Source organism: Schistocerca cancellata, chromosome 10 (genome assembly GCF_023864275.1).
Source record: "Schistocerca cancellata isolate TAMUIC-IGC-003103 chromosome 10, iqSchCanc2.1, whole genome shotgun sequence".
NCBI lineage: Eukaryota > Metazoa > Arthropoda > Insecta > Orthoptera > Acrididae > Schistocerca > Schistocerca cancellata.
Genome location: NC_064635.1, coordinates 18,933,566 through 18,945,916, shown reverse-complemented (window position 1 = coordinate 18,945,916; position 12,351 = coordinate 18,933,566). Strand labels below are relative to the sequence as shown.

At 44.2% G+C, this 12,351-nt stretch overlaps 1 protein-coding gene across 1 annotated transcript in view; it reads left to right on the top strand.

Moving 5' to 3' along the window:
* Positions 1 to 12,351, top strand: part of LOC126106800 (uncharacterized) — a 119,578-nt gene that overhangs the window by 105,586 nt on the left and 1,641 nt on the right. The window lies entirely within an intron of this gene.

Below are 12,351 nucleotides of genomic sequence, written 5' to 3'. Positions count from 1 at the left end.
CATATTTCCCCGCACTGCTCTAACGGACCGTTCGTCGTAAGTCCCACAATGATTTCTGTGTGTTGCTTGTCTGTCAGCACTGACAACTCTACGAAAACGCCGCTGCTCTCGGTCGTTAAGTGAAGGTAGTCGGCCACTGCGTTGTCTGTGGTGAAGGGCAGTGTCTGAAATTCGGTATTCTCGGCCCACTTTTGGTACTGTGTATCCAGGAACACTGAATTCACTAAATCTGTATGTCTGCATATCACTATTTCGGGACTGTTTGTTAACTAAGTGTAAAGCATATCCTCAGCACTCAGTGTTAACTGATAATGACAAATATTAAAGATGCGCAAACCTAGAAAATACACACACCATTTACGCAAATCTCTCACAAACGGAAATACACAAAATTCTGTCCCAATTATTACTCAGCAATGTTCTTATTACTGGAAAAAAGAAGATTAGGTTTTAATGCCTCGTCGTCATCGAGATCATTAGAACCAGAGTACGAGGATGGACAGTGTCAAGATGTGGAGACAAATCGGCCGTGCCCTTTCAAGGGAACCAACCCGGCAGTTGCCTGCAGTGATTTGGAGAACTTAAGCCGGGTTGTTCGTATGTGGATTTGAATGAGAGTACAATTTGCGCCGACCGGTGAGGCCGAGTGGTTCTAGGCGCTTCAGTCTGGAACCGCGCGACCGCTACGGTCGCAGGATCGAATCCTGCCTCGGACATAGATGTGTGTGATGTCCTTAGGTTAGTTAGGTTTAAGTAGTTCCAAGTTCTAGGGGACTGATGACCTCAGATGTTAAGTCCCATAGTGCTCAGATCCATATACATAGTACAATGTGCCAACCACTATACTGCCTGGCTAACTTCGTATTACTGCGATGCTGATCAACTTAAAGGGTTTCGACAAATAGCAAGCAGCAGTATAAACTAGGCTATCTTATGGAAAGAGCGCTAAGGCAACTCAATAGCAAAACTGAAATGGTTCAAACGGCTCTAAGCACTATGGGACTTAACATCTGAGGTCGTCAGTCCCCTAGACTTAGAACTACGTAAACCTAAGGACATCTTACACATCATGCCCGAGGCGGGATTCGAACCTGCGACCGTAGCAGCAGCGCGGTTCCAGACTGAAGCGCCTAGGGCCGCTCGGCCACAACGGCCAGCTCAATAGCAAAACACAGGGGTTCTCACGAACCGTGCTGGACACTTTGCTAACGCTCTCAAGAAATAACGCCCCGTTTATTTTTGCCACGACCACCAACTGAGGTAGCAGGAAACAGGCCTAGCCAAACTCCATAGTGTTTGGGAAGTGGCGACTCTCCAGTAACTGCAGACACGCTTTCCAAAGTAAACATCCGACATCCATATGTGGCGAGCAGACCTCCATAGCTGTAGGTGAGACAGTGTAAGGGAATAGCTGGCAGCTCTAGCGCCCGTTGCCAGCTTTCAGCTGCGAAGCGCCATTGGCTGCTTGAGAAAACAGAAGACGTCTACACAGCTGTGTCAACAGTGAGGCGTTCCCATAGTGACGTTTACAAAATTGCATGACGTTATTGGCTGAGGCCAGCCAGCGAAGTTGTCGCACACAGCCCACTGATGCTATCAGGGATCGATTCATGGCGACTCCACCATAGCGAGCTCAGGCTCAGATCCAGAGACTCTGCGTCCCACACAGGCAACCCCCAGAAAAACACATGCGTCAGCTGCACACGCAGATAAATCCCCGGTCGTGGCAAACTGAGAGTGCCACCTACCGACAGGCCAGGAAAAAAAAATTGTAGCTTTATGTCGTTGTTGTTGTTGTTGTGGTCTTCAGTCCAGAGACTGGTTTGATGCAGCTCTCCATGCTACTCTATCCTGCGTAAGTTTCTTCATCTCCCAGTACCTACTGTATAAGGAAACCCAAAGGCGTTCTGCAAGCAGAGGTATTAATATGAGCATATTTACAACTCACAAAATTTTAATGTTTTTATAGTAGCAAAGAAACACTTTTTCTATGTGACAAAAATGTCGCAGTTGCACCGTTTGACGGCTAGGGGTCCATGAAGGTTTTACCAACGACTGTCTAACATACTCAGAACAACCACATGCTCCATGCATAATGGTTGTAGCCTCAGCCAAACTAGTAACCAGCTCTTCTAGAATGCCTGTTCCAGTCTTGTATTCCAAATTCTTTATCTACCCCTACCAAGACAAATCCATAGGAGTTCGGCAGCATCTATAAATCTATTTTCATCACGCAGCAGTATGAACACCATCTGTGAACATCATTAGTGTTTCAGTGGTTGTCAACCCGATCTCCACTGCCCACGACCGAGTGTTCCAGGTTTCATTATGGACGGTAGGCAGGAAGGATTTTAAAAATATTTTAATTAACTTTTGGTGGGACCGGTAGCCGCGTGGTCTAGGGCGTCTTGTCATGATCCGTCGGAGGTTCGAGTCCTCCCTCGGGCATGGGTGTGTGTGTCGTCCTTGGCGTAAGTTAGTTTAAGTTCGATTAAGTAGTGTGTAAGCTTAGGGACCGATGATCTTAGCAGTTTGGTCCCATAAGACCTTAACACAACTTCTAAAAAAGAGGAAAAAAAAATAAAATTAACTTTTCATAAAACTTTGACATGAAGTACACTTTGTGATCAAAAGAATCCGGACATCCCCAAAAACATAAGTTTATCATATTAGGTGCATTGTGCTGCCACCTACTGTCAGGTACTCCACATCAGCGACTTCAGTAATCATTAGACATCGTAAGAGAGCAGAACGGGGCGCTCCGCAGAACTCACGGACTTTGAACGTGGTCACGTGATTGGGTGTCACTTGTGTCATGCGTCTGTACGCGAGATTTCCACACTCCTGAACATCCCTAGGTCCGCTGTTCCCGATATGATAGTGAAGTGGAAAGCGTATAGGCCGACCTCGTCTGTTGACTGACAGAGACTGCCGACAGTTGAAGAGGGTCGTCACGTGTAATAGGCAGACATCTATCCAGACCATCACATACAAATTCCAAACTGCATCAGGGACCACTGCAAGTACTATGACCGTTAGGTGGGAGGTGAAATGGTTCAAATGGCTCTGAGCACTATGGGACTTATAACTACTTAAACCTAACTAACCTAAGGAAAGCACACAACACCCAGTCATCACGAGGCAGAGAAAATCCCTGACCCCGCCGGGAATCGAACCCGGGAACCCGGGCGTGGGAAGCGAGTGGGAGGTGAGAAAACTTGGATTTCATGGTCGGGCGGCTGCTCATAAGCCACACATCACGTTGGTAAATGCCAAACGACGCCTCGCTTGGTGTAAGGAGCGTAAACATTGACGATTGAACAGTGGAAAAGCGTGTGGAGTGACGAATCACGGTACACAATGCGGCGATCCGATGGCAGGGTGTGGGTATGGCGAACGCCCGGTGAACGTCATCTGGCAGCATGTGTAGTGCCAACAGTAAAAAGTCGGAAGCGGTTGTGTTATGGTGTGGTCGAGTTTTTGATGAAAGGGCTTGCACCCCTTTTTGTTTTGCGTGGCACCATTACAGCAAAGGCCTACACTTATGTTTCGAGCATCTTCTTCGTTCCCATTGCTGAAGAGCAATTCGAGGATGGCGATTACATCTTTCAACACGATCGAATACCTGTTCATAATGCATGAACTGTGATGGAGTGGTTACAAGGCAATAACATCCCTGTAATGGACTGGCCTGCACAGAGTCCTGACCTGATTGCTGTAGAACACCTTTGGAATTTTTTGGAACGCCGACTTCGTTCAAAATGGTTCAAATGGCTCTGAGCACTATGGGACTGAACATCTGAGGTCATAAGTCCCCTAGAACTTAGAACTACTTAAACCTAACTAACCTAAGGACATCACACATATCTATGCCCGAGGCAGGATTCGAACCTGCGACCGTAGCGGTCGCGCGGTTCCAGACTGAAGCGCCTGGAACAGCTCGGCCGCACCGGCCGGCGCCGACTTGGTGCCAGGCCTCACCGACGGACATCGATACCTCTCCTCAGTGTAGCATTCCGTGGAGAATGGTTGTCATTCCCCAAGAAACCTTGCAGCACCTGATTGAACGTATGCCTGCGAGAGCGGAAGCTATCATTAAGACTAAGGGTAGGCCAACACCATATTGAATTCCAGCATTACCGATGGAGAGCACCACGAACTTGTAAGTCATTTTCAGCCTGGTGTCCGGATACTTTTGATCTCATTGTGTATTTGGTAATTAGTTATTTTATATCCTTTAAGTTCCTGTAACTCTGCTTTATAAATTTTACGAAGTAGAGTTATTTTCCTAATTCATATGTAATCGTTACCATGGAACAGGTGGGTGGCTAGAAAATGTTACTGGTAACAGAGATACGAAAGTGGCCAGTAGGTGAAAATGTTGACTACCCCTGGAATAAATCTTCATGGACAGCTATCAAGCAAATGGTCCACCTGTGACATTTATGTCATACAAGGAAGTGTTTCTATCTCTTCTAAGCGCACTAAAATTTTGTGTAGATAGTTTTTTTTGTGCCCTATATACAAACGGCTTCTTCTAATTAGTGGTGTTTTAAATTTCTCATACATGAACTGTATATAATATATCCCATAGATTCCATTTTTATTTAATGAATAAAATTTCGATCTCTAATTTAACAGTTAATTAATAATGTTTCGACATTTCGGCCCCTAATTGAATAGTTTGTAGAACCGACGCTTGCAACTGACTGCGCAACGATCCCACTGCCGTCAGCATACATTTCGCGTAGGGACCACGGAGACAAGATATGAGAAATTAGGCCTGATACGGAGGCACATACATAGTCGTTTTTTCCTCGTTCTATTTGCGAGTAGAACGACTAGCTGCGGTAAAGCGCCCTTACGCATCGCACCGTACTGTGGCTTGCGGAGTGAGCATGTAGATGTAGACAGCTAATTGCACAAGACAACTTGCCAATATTTTTGATATAAATGTCATTACTCTGAACTACAGTTAATCTGAGAAATATCTGTGTGGATGTGTGTTAACAAGTGCGGATCGTTCTCGACGACTCTCATGTGACTGCATGGAGTTGAGCAAGAGGGCTCAGTCCACTGAAACAAAGTGTACTAGGCTGCCTCAGTAATCAGTCACGTTTTATAATATACTACATTTAGCCCTGTGCAACCAGGTACTTGAAAATACATAGAAGAGCTAAAGAAACTGGTCTAGGCATGTGTATTCAATTACAGGGATGTGTAAACAGGCAGAGTACGGTGCTGCGGTCGGCAACGCCTATAAAAGACAACGAGTGTCTGGCGCAGTTGTTAGAGCGGCGGTAGGTTATCAAAATTTAAGTGAGTCTGAACGTAGTGTTATAGTCGGCGCACGTGCGACAGCACACGTCATCTCCGAGGTAGCGACGAACTGTGGATTTTCTAGTATGACCATTTCACGAGTGTGACTTGTGTGGTGTCACCGCCAGACACCACACTTGCTATGTGGTAGCCTTTGAACCGGCCGCGGTCCGTTAGTATACGTCGGACCCGCGTGTCGCCACTATCAGTGATTGCAGACCGAGCGCCGCCACATGGCAGGTCTAGTCTAGAGAGACTCCCTAGCACTCGCCCCAGTTGTACAGCCGACTTTGCTAGCGATGGTTCACTGTCTACATACGCTCTCACTTGCAGAGACGACAGTTTAGCATAGCCTTCAGCTACGTCATTTGCTACGACCTAGCAAGGCGCCATATTCAGTTACTATGTCTTCTGAACAGATAATATTGTGACTCATGTACCGTCAAGAGCGACGTTCATCATTAATGGATTAAGGTTAAGTATCAAACTAATTACGTCCGCTTTCTGAATTCTAATTCCTCGTCATGTTCCAGACCTCACGTCAGTATAGTTCTTCCCTCCTCACGCCAGCCTGCGTGAGCTAAAACGCGTGCATTTCCGCCTCCACTACTAACATGGTGTTGGCTCTTCTGCCAGCACAACAACTTGAATATCAGGAATCCGGTAAAACATCAAATCTCTGACTTCGCTGCGGCCGGAAAAAGGTCCTCCAAGGACGGGACCAACGACGACTGAAGAGAATCGTTCAACGTGACAGAAGTGCAACTCTTTCGCAAATTGCTGCAAATTTCGATGCTGCACCATCAACAAGTGTCAGTGTGTGAACCATTCAGCGAATCATCATCGATATGGACTTTAGGAGCCGAAGGCCCACTCGTGTACCCTTGATGAATACACGACACAAAGCTTTACTCCTAGCCTGGACCGTCAACAACGATATTGGACTGTTGATGAGTGTAAACATGTTGCCTGGTCGGGCGAGTCTCGTTTCAAATTGTATCGAGCGGATGCACGTGTACAGGCATGGAGACTATTTTAAAATCGACATCGCTATGTGATGTCACTTCTGGGTTGTTAATTGCTCTGACCTCTTTTCAAATGGTTCAAATGGCTACCAGCACTAAGGGGCTTCACATCTGAGGTCATCAGTCCCCTAGAATTTAGAACTACTTAAACCTAACTAACCTAAGGACACCACACACATCCATGCCCGAGGCAAGATTCGAACCTACGACCGTAGCGGTAGCGCGGTTCCAGACTGAAGCGCCTAGAACCGCTCTGATCTCTTTTGCCAGTTTCATTTCTTACTTCTGTTTCTGCCGTCTCTCTTGGTGGTCATTTATTTTCTCAGTCGAAATTTTCCGGCTTTAATTGAGAGTTTTGTCTTTCTGCCACGATCCCTTGCAGTAGAAGTAATTACCTCAATTCTCAGATTACCTTCCATTCGGAAAGTGGATGCACTCAGCGACTGTATGTGAGTTATAAAGTCTCTCTCACTCATACACACACACACGGTATAAACATCGTTAATAGAAGTTAGGTTGGCGACAAATAGGTAATCATACCAAAGAAGATGAAACACGTAATGGAGTCGCAATATTTACGTTGTGAAAAACAGTGTACGACGAAGTAGTTGTATCGAGTGGCAAAAGAACAATATTCCACCACGAAAAAGAGCGAGAAACATGGTGAACAGTTTGTGGAAGGCGAGAACACAAAGATGTGATTATACGGCAGTGATAAAAGTGGTAGTGCGACCTCCATACTAGATGTGAGGAAATGCAGATGAGCAAATCGCAAGTAATTACTTTTTTTTTACAATAAATCACGAAGTGATCTGTTTAATAATCTAAAACTAACAAAACTGTGTCGTCATAGATACCACTGAAGACATCTTAGAACAGGAGAAGGCGAAACGCGTCTGGGATAAATAAAGTAACTAGCAGCAGGAAAAGGCAGTTTTATTTACAAAAAAACTATTTATATGCTTGCTACGCAGGATGTACACACAAACAAACTTGTTAAATGTTTCAAAGCTTTCCGGTCCTTCAGAGTAGTCACCAGAATTGTGTGTAACCAGTTGTCAGTGATGTGGAACTTGTAGGATAGTTTTAGCAGCGCCAGGTGTGTTGATAGATCGAGAGGAGCGGTCTATTTCCCGAATCTCTGTAACAGGTCTGAAACGATTGCCAAGTAGTGCTTCCTTCATGTTAGGAATCAAGTTGAAATCACAAGGGCTTAAGTCCTGGGACTGTGGTGGATTGCAGGCTGTGTTTCAAAAATGAACAGCTTAGACAAAGAAGCGGCTTCATTTCCTGCACAGATCCGCCCATCATTTTGTGTGGCACAGCTTGCGACTGATTTGGTCGATCGATGGGGCTTGATTCCTGAGATGAAGGAACCTCTTTAAGGCATTCGTTTCAGAACTGTCACAGAGATTCGTCAGGAAGTAGACCGCTCCACTCGGTGTATCAACACATCTGACGCTGCTGCATGTGCCCTACGACTTCCACATTGCTGGCAAGGGGTTATACACAAGGACAGGAAAACTTCGAAACAAGTGTCTGCTTTGTGTAAGTTGTGAATAAATATTTGCCTCTATTGAAGTTCCAACCCTCGTAGTTCTTAAGAATGGACCTCCAATCATATATCGATAGGAAATGCGAAATGGCTGACAGCTTCAGTGTGGTGTAAAAACGCAAGCTCATCTTGTACTGAGGACACTGTAGGGCGATCATACTTTTTCGTGTGCAGCGCTTTTACGAATAATTTATAATTTAACCTGTGCCCTATTAGACCACTCTGTGCATTTACAACTCCCTATGGGATTCTGAAGTAACAGAACTCTACCATCTAGTGAAGAAGATGTATGAGACAGGCGAAATACCCTCAGACTTCACGAAGAATATAATAATTCCAGTCCCAAAGAAAGCAGGTGTTGACAGATGTGAAAATTACCGAGCTATCAGTTTAATAAGCCACAGCTGCAAAATACTAACACGAATTCTTTACAGATGAATGGAAAAACTGGTAGAAGTCGACCTCGGGGAAGATCAGTTTGGATTCCGTAGAAATGTTGGAACACGTGAGGCAATACTGACCATACGACTTATCTTAGAAAATAGATTAAGAAAAGGCAAACCTTCGTTTCTAGCATTTGTAGACTTAGAGAAAGCTTTTGACAATGTTGACTGGAATACTCTCTTTCAAAATCTGAATATGTCAGGGGTCAAATACATTGAGCGAAAGGCTATTTACAATTTGTACAGAAATCAGATGGCAGTTATAAGAGTCGATGGGGCATGAAAGGGAACCAGTGGTTGAGACGGGAGTAAGACAGGGTTGTAGCCTCTCCCCGATGTTATTCAATCTGTATACTGAGCAAGCAGTAAAAGAAACAAAAGAAAAGTTCGGAGTAGGTATTAAAATCCATGGAGAAGAAATAAAAACTTTGAGGTTCGCCGATGATATTGTAATTCTGTCAGAGACAGCAAAGGACTTGGAAGAGCAGTTGAATGGAATGGACAGTGTCTTGAAAGGAGGATATAAGATGAACATCAACAAAAGCAAAACGAGGATCATGGAATGTAGTCGAATTAATTCGGGTGATGCTGACGTAATTAGATTAGGAAATGAGACTCTTAAAGTAGTAAAGGAGTTTTGCTATTTGGGGAGCAAAATAATGGATGATGGTCGAAGCAGAGAGGATATAAAATGTAGACTGGCAATGGCAAGCAAAGCGTTTCTGAAGAAGAGAAATTTGTTAACATCGAGTATAGATTTAAGTGTCAGGAAGTCGTTTCTGAAAGTATTTGTATGGAGTGTATCCATGTATGGAAGTGAAACATGGACGATAAATAGTTTAGACATACAGAGAATAGAAGCTTTCGAAATGTGGTGCTACAGAAGAATGCTGAAGGTTCGATGGGTAGATCACATAACTAATGAGGAGGTACTGAATAGAATTGGAGAGAAGAGGAGATTGTGGCACAACATGACTAGAAGAAGGGATCGGTTGGTAGGACATATTCTGAGACATCAAGGGATGACCAATTTAGTATTGGAGGTAAGCGTGGAGGGTAAAAATCGTAGAGGGAGACCAAGAGATGAATACACTAAACAGATTTAGAAGGATGTAAGTTGCAGTAGGTACTGGGAGATGAAGAAGCTTGCACAGGATAGAGTAGCATGGAGAGCTGCATCAAATCAGCCTCAGGACTGAAGACCACAACAACAACAACAACACGTGATTTCGACAGCCCTTATCAGTTCAAGAGTTTCTGCAAGCTTTTCTGTGATAGTATTTGAATATGAACGTGTACCAATTGTGCTTGTAATTTTCTTACCAGCTACAGTTTTTGAGGCCATTTACGAAACAAAGGATGTTGCTTATTACTACAAAACATGAATAATTAATTATGGTTTATTCCAAACATTAAATGACATGTTAACAAATATTAATATTGAAAGAGTACGAATTAATAAGTGCTGTAAAGTTTAGAAGAGGACTGCAGCGTAATTAGAATTGATTGTTGAAACTAGCAGTTGCAGCTGTGAAGAATGGAGCAAAAATGGCGGTACAAAATTATAGCTCATAGTATGTGGACGATGAGTTTCCTTCTTTCTAGTGATTGAATAATTACCCTTCATTATTTTAAGCAAGTTGATTCTTTAGTCTACATTTATATACCCACACTGTAATTAAAATTAATTTAAAACTGGTGACCTTTTCGCTGTCAGCGTAGAAAGTTTCAGGATAGTAACAAAATACAACATACAACAACTACAACCCAAGTGAAATGACAATTAAATCGAAACCCTTAGCCGCCCACAGGTGTTGTTGACATACATCAATGGGGACAGCTGAAAATGTGTGGCCTGACCAACATTCGAACCCTGGATCTCCTGCTTACATGGCAGACGCTCTCCCTTGCACGCTTCCTGTGAGACCCACAGTCCCAATAGTTCACAACCTACATTCATAGTGTTCCTAATAGGTATTTGCCCATTCACTCATTACTCGCGTCAGCCTAAGCTGACGAGTCCCGTAAGAGTTCGGGCAAAGTGTGCGCATTCGCACAGAAGGAGGTCAATGGCCAGGTAGCCTTTAACTGTATGAAGATGGTATCTGTTCCCGAAAGAACAGATACCACTGAATGGGCAAATATCTACGAGGGTCACTCCAAAAGAAATGCACACTATTTTTGTAAAAATACAGTTATCATTCTGCATGTGTGAAAGTTTTACAGTGTGTAGATACATCCTTCCCTCTTGTTTTCAAACTTAGTTCAACCTGTTCCCGTGAGTGGCGCCGTCACAGCATGTCTTCAAGATGGCTGCTACACTTGACGTTCGTCAGAAGCGACGTACTGCCATAGAACTCCTGTGCTGTCAAAACGAGACAGTGGGAAACATCCACAAAAGGTTGAAAAAGGTGTATGGAGATGCTGCTGTCGATCGCAGTACAGTTAGTCGGTGAGCAAGCAGGTTAGGTGATGAAAGCCGGCACGGCAACATTGAGGATTGTCTTCGCAGCGGCAGGCCTCGTACTGCACACACCCCAGACAATGTGCAGAGAGTTAATGAATTGGTGACTGCTGACAGACGCATCACAGTGGACGAATTGTCACGCTACGTTGGGATAAGGGAAGGAAGTGTTTGCACAATACTGAAAGTGTTGCCGCCAAAAAAGATTTGTGCCACGTGTGTTCCCAGGATGTTGACAGTGGCTCACAAAGAAACAATAAAAACGCTATGCAGCGAACTTTTGGTACGAGAGTGGTGGAGATGAATTTCTTGGAAGAGTTGTAACAGGCGATGAAAAATGGCTCCCTCATTTTTCACCAGAGACCAAGAGGCAATCATTGGAGTGGCGTGATGTAAATTCACCCAAGAAAAATAAATTTAAAACCACACCTTCTTCTAGAAAATTTTGGCTACGGTGTTTTTCGATTCCGAAGGACTCTTGCTTCTGGACATCATGCAAAGAGGAACCACCATAAATTCTGATGCATGTGACGACACAGCAGAAACTTCAAGCTCGACTGAGTCGTGTTCGACCACATCTGCAAAAGCAGTATGTTTTGCTGTTACACGACAATGCACGGCCACATATCAGTCAAAAAACCATGGAAGCGATCACAAACCTCGGATGGACAACACTGAAACACCCGCCCTACAGTCCTGACCTGGCTCCATGTGACTATCATCTCTTTGGGAAACTGAAAGACTCTCTTCGTAGAACAAGGTTTGAAGATGATGACTCCCTTGTGCACGCTGTCAAACAGTGGCTCCAACAGGTTGGTCCAGAATTTTACCGTGCGGGTATATAGGCGCTGGTTCCAAGATGACGTAAGGCAGTTGAGAGGGATGTAAATTATGTAGAGATATGAAAATATTGTTCTTAAAGAATGTATCTACACACTGTGAAACTTTCAGACATGTAGAATAAAAGATAGATTTAAAAAAAAGTAGTGTGCATTTCTTTTGGAGTGACCCTCATATTAGGAACACTACGAATGTAGGTTGTGGACAGTTGGGAATATGGGTCTCACGGGAAGCGTGTAAGGGATACGTCCCTGCATTCGCACTATCCTCTGTGCCCTCGGTGGCTCAAACCGATAGAGCATCAGCAATGTAAGCGGGACATCCCGGGTTTGACTCCTGGTCGGAGCACATATCTTCAGGTGTCCCCATTGATGTATATCAACAACACCTATCGACAGCTAAGGGTTTCGATTTAATTATCATTTTATTCTAGAGAAGCTGCACGGTCATCAGTGGTAACTGTTCTTTCGGGAACAGATACCAGCTTCATATAATCATCGTAAGTGTCTGAGAATACTGAAGAACACTTATTCAGTTCACACCAGCTGGCAGTGTAAGAATGACGTGCTTTGTTGAGATACTCATATATGGGATTGTTTGGTAGCGACATGCACAATACGATAACCGTTTATGGTGGAAAGTTGTCCGCATTTGTGGCACATTCAGCGTACGACGAGAACCACCACCCAACTGCTGTCATTGATC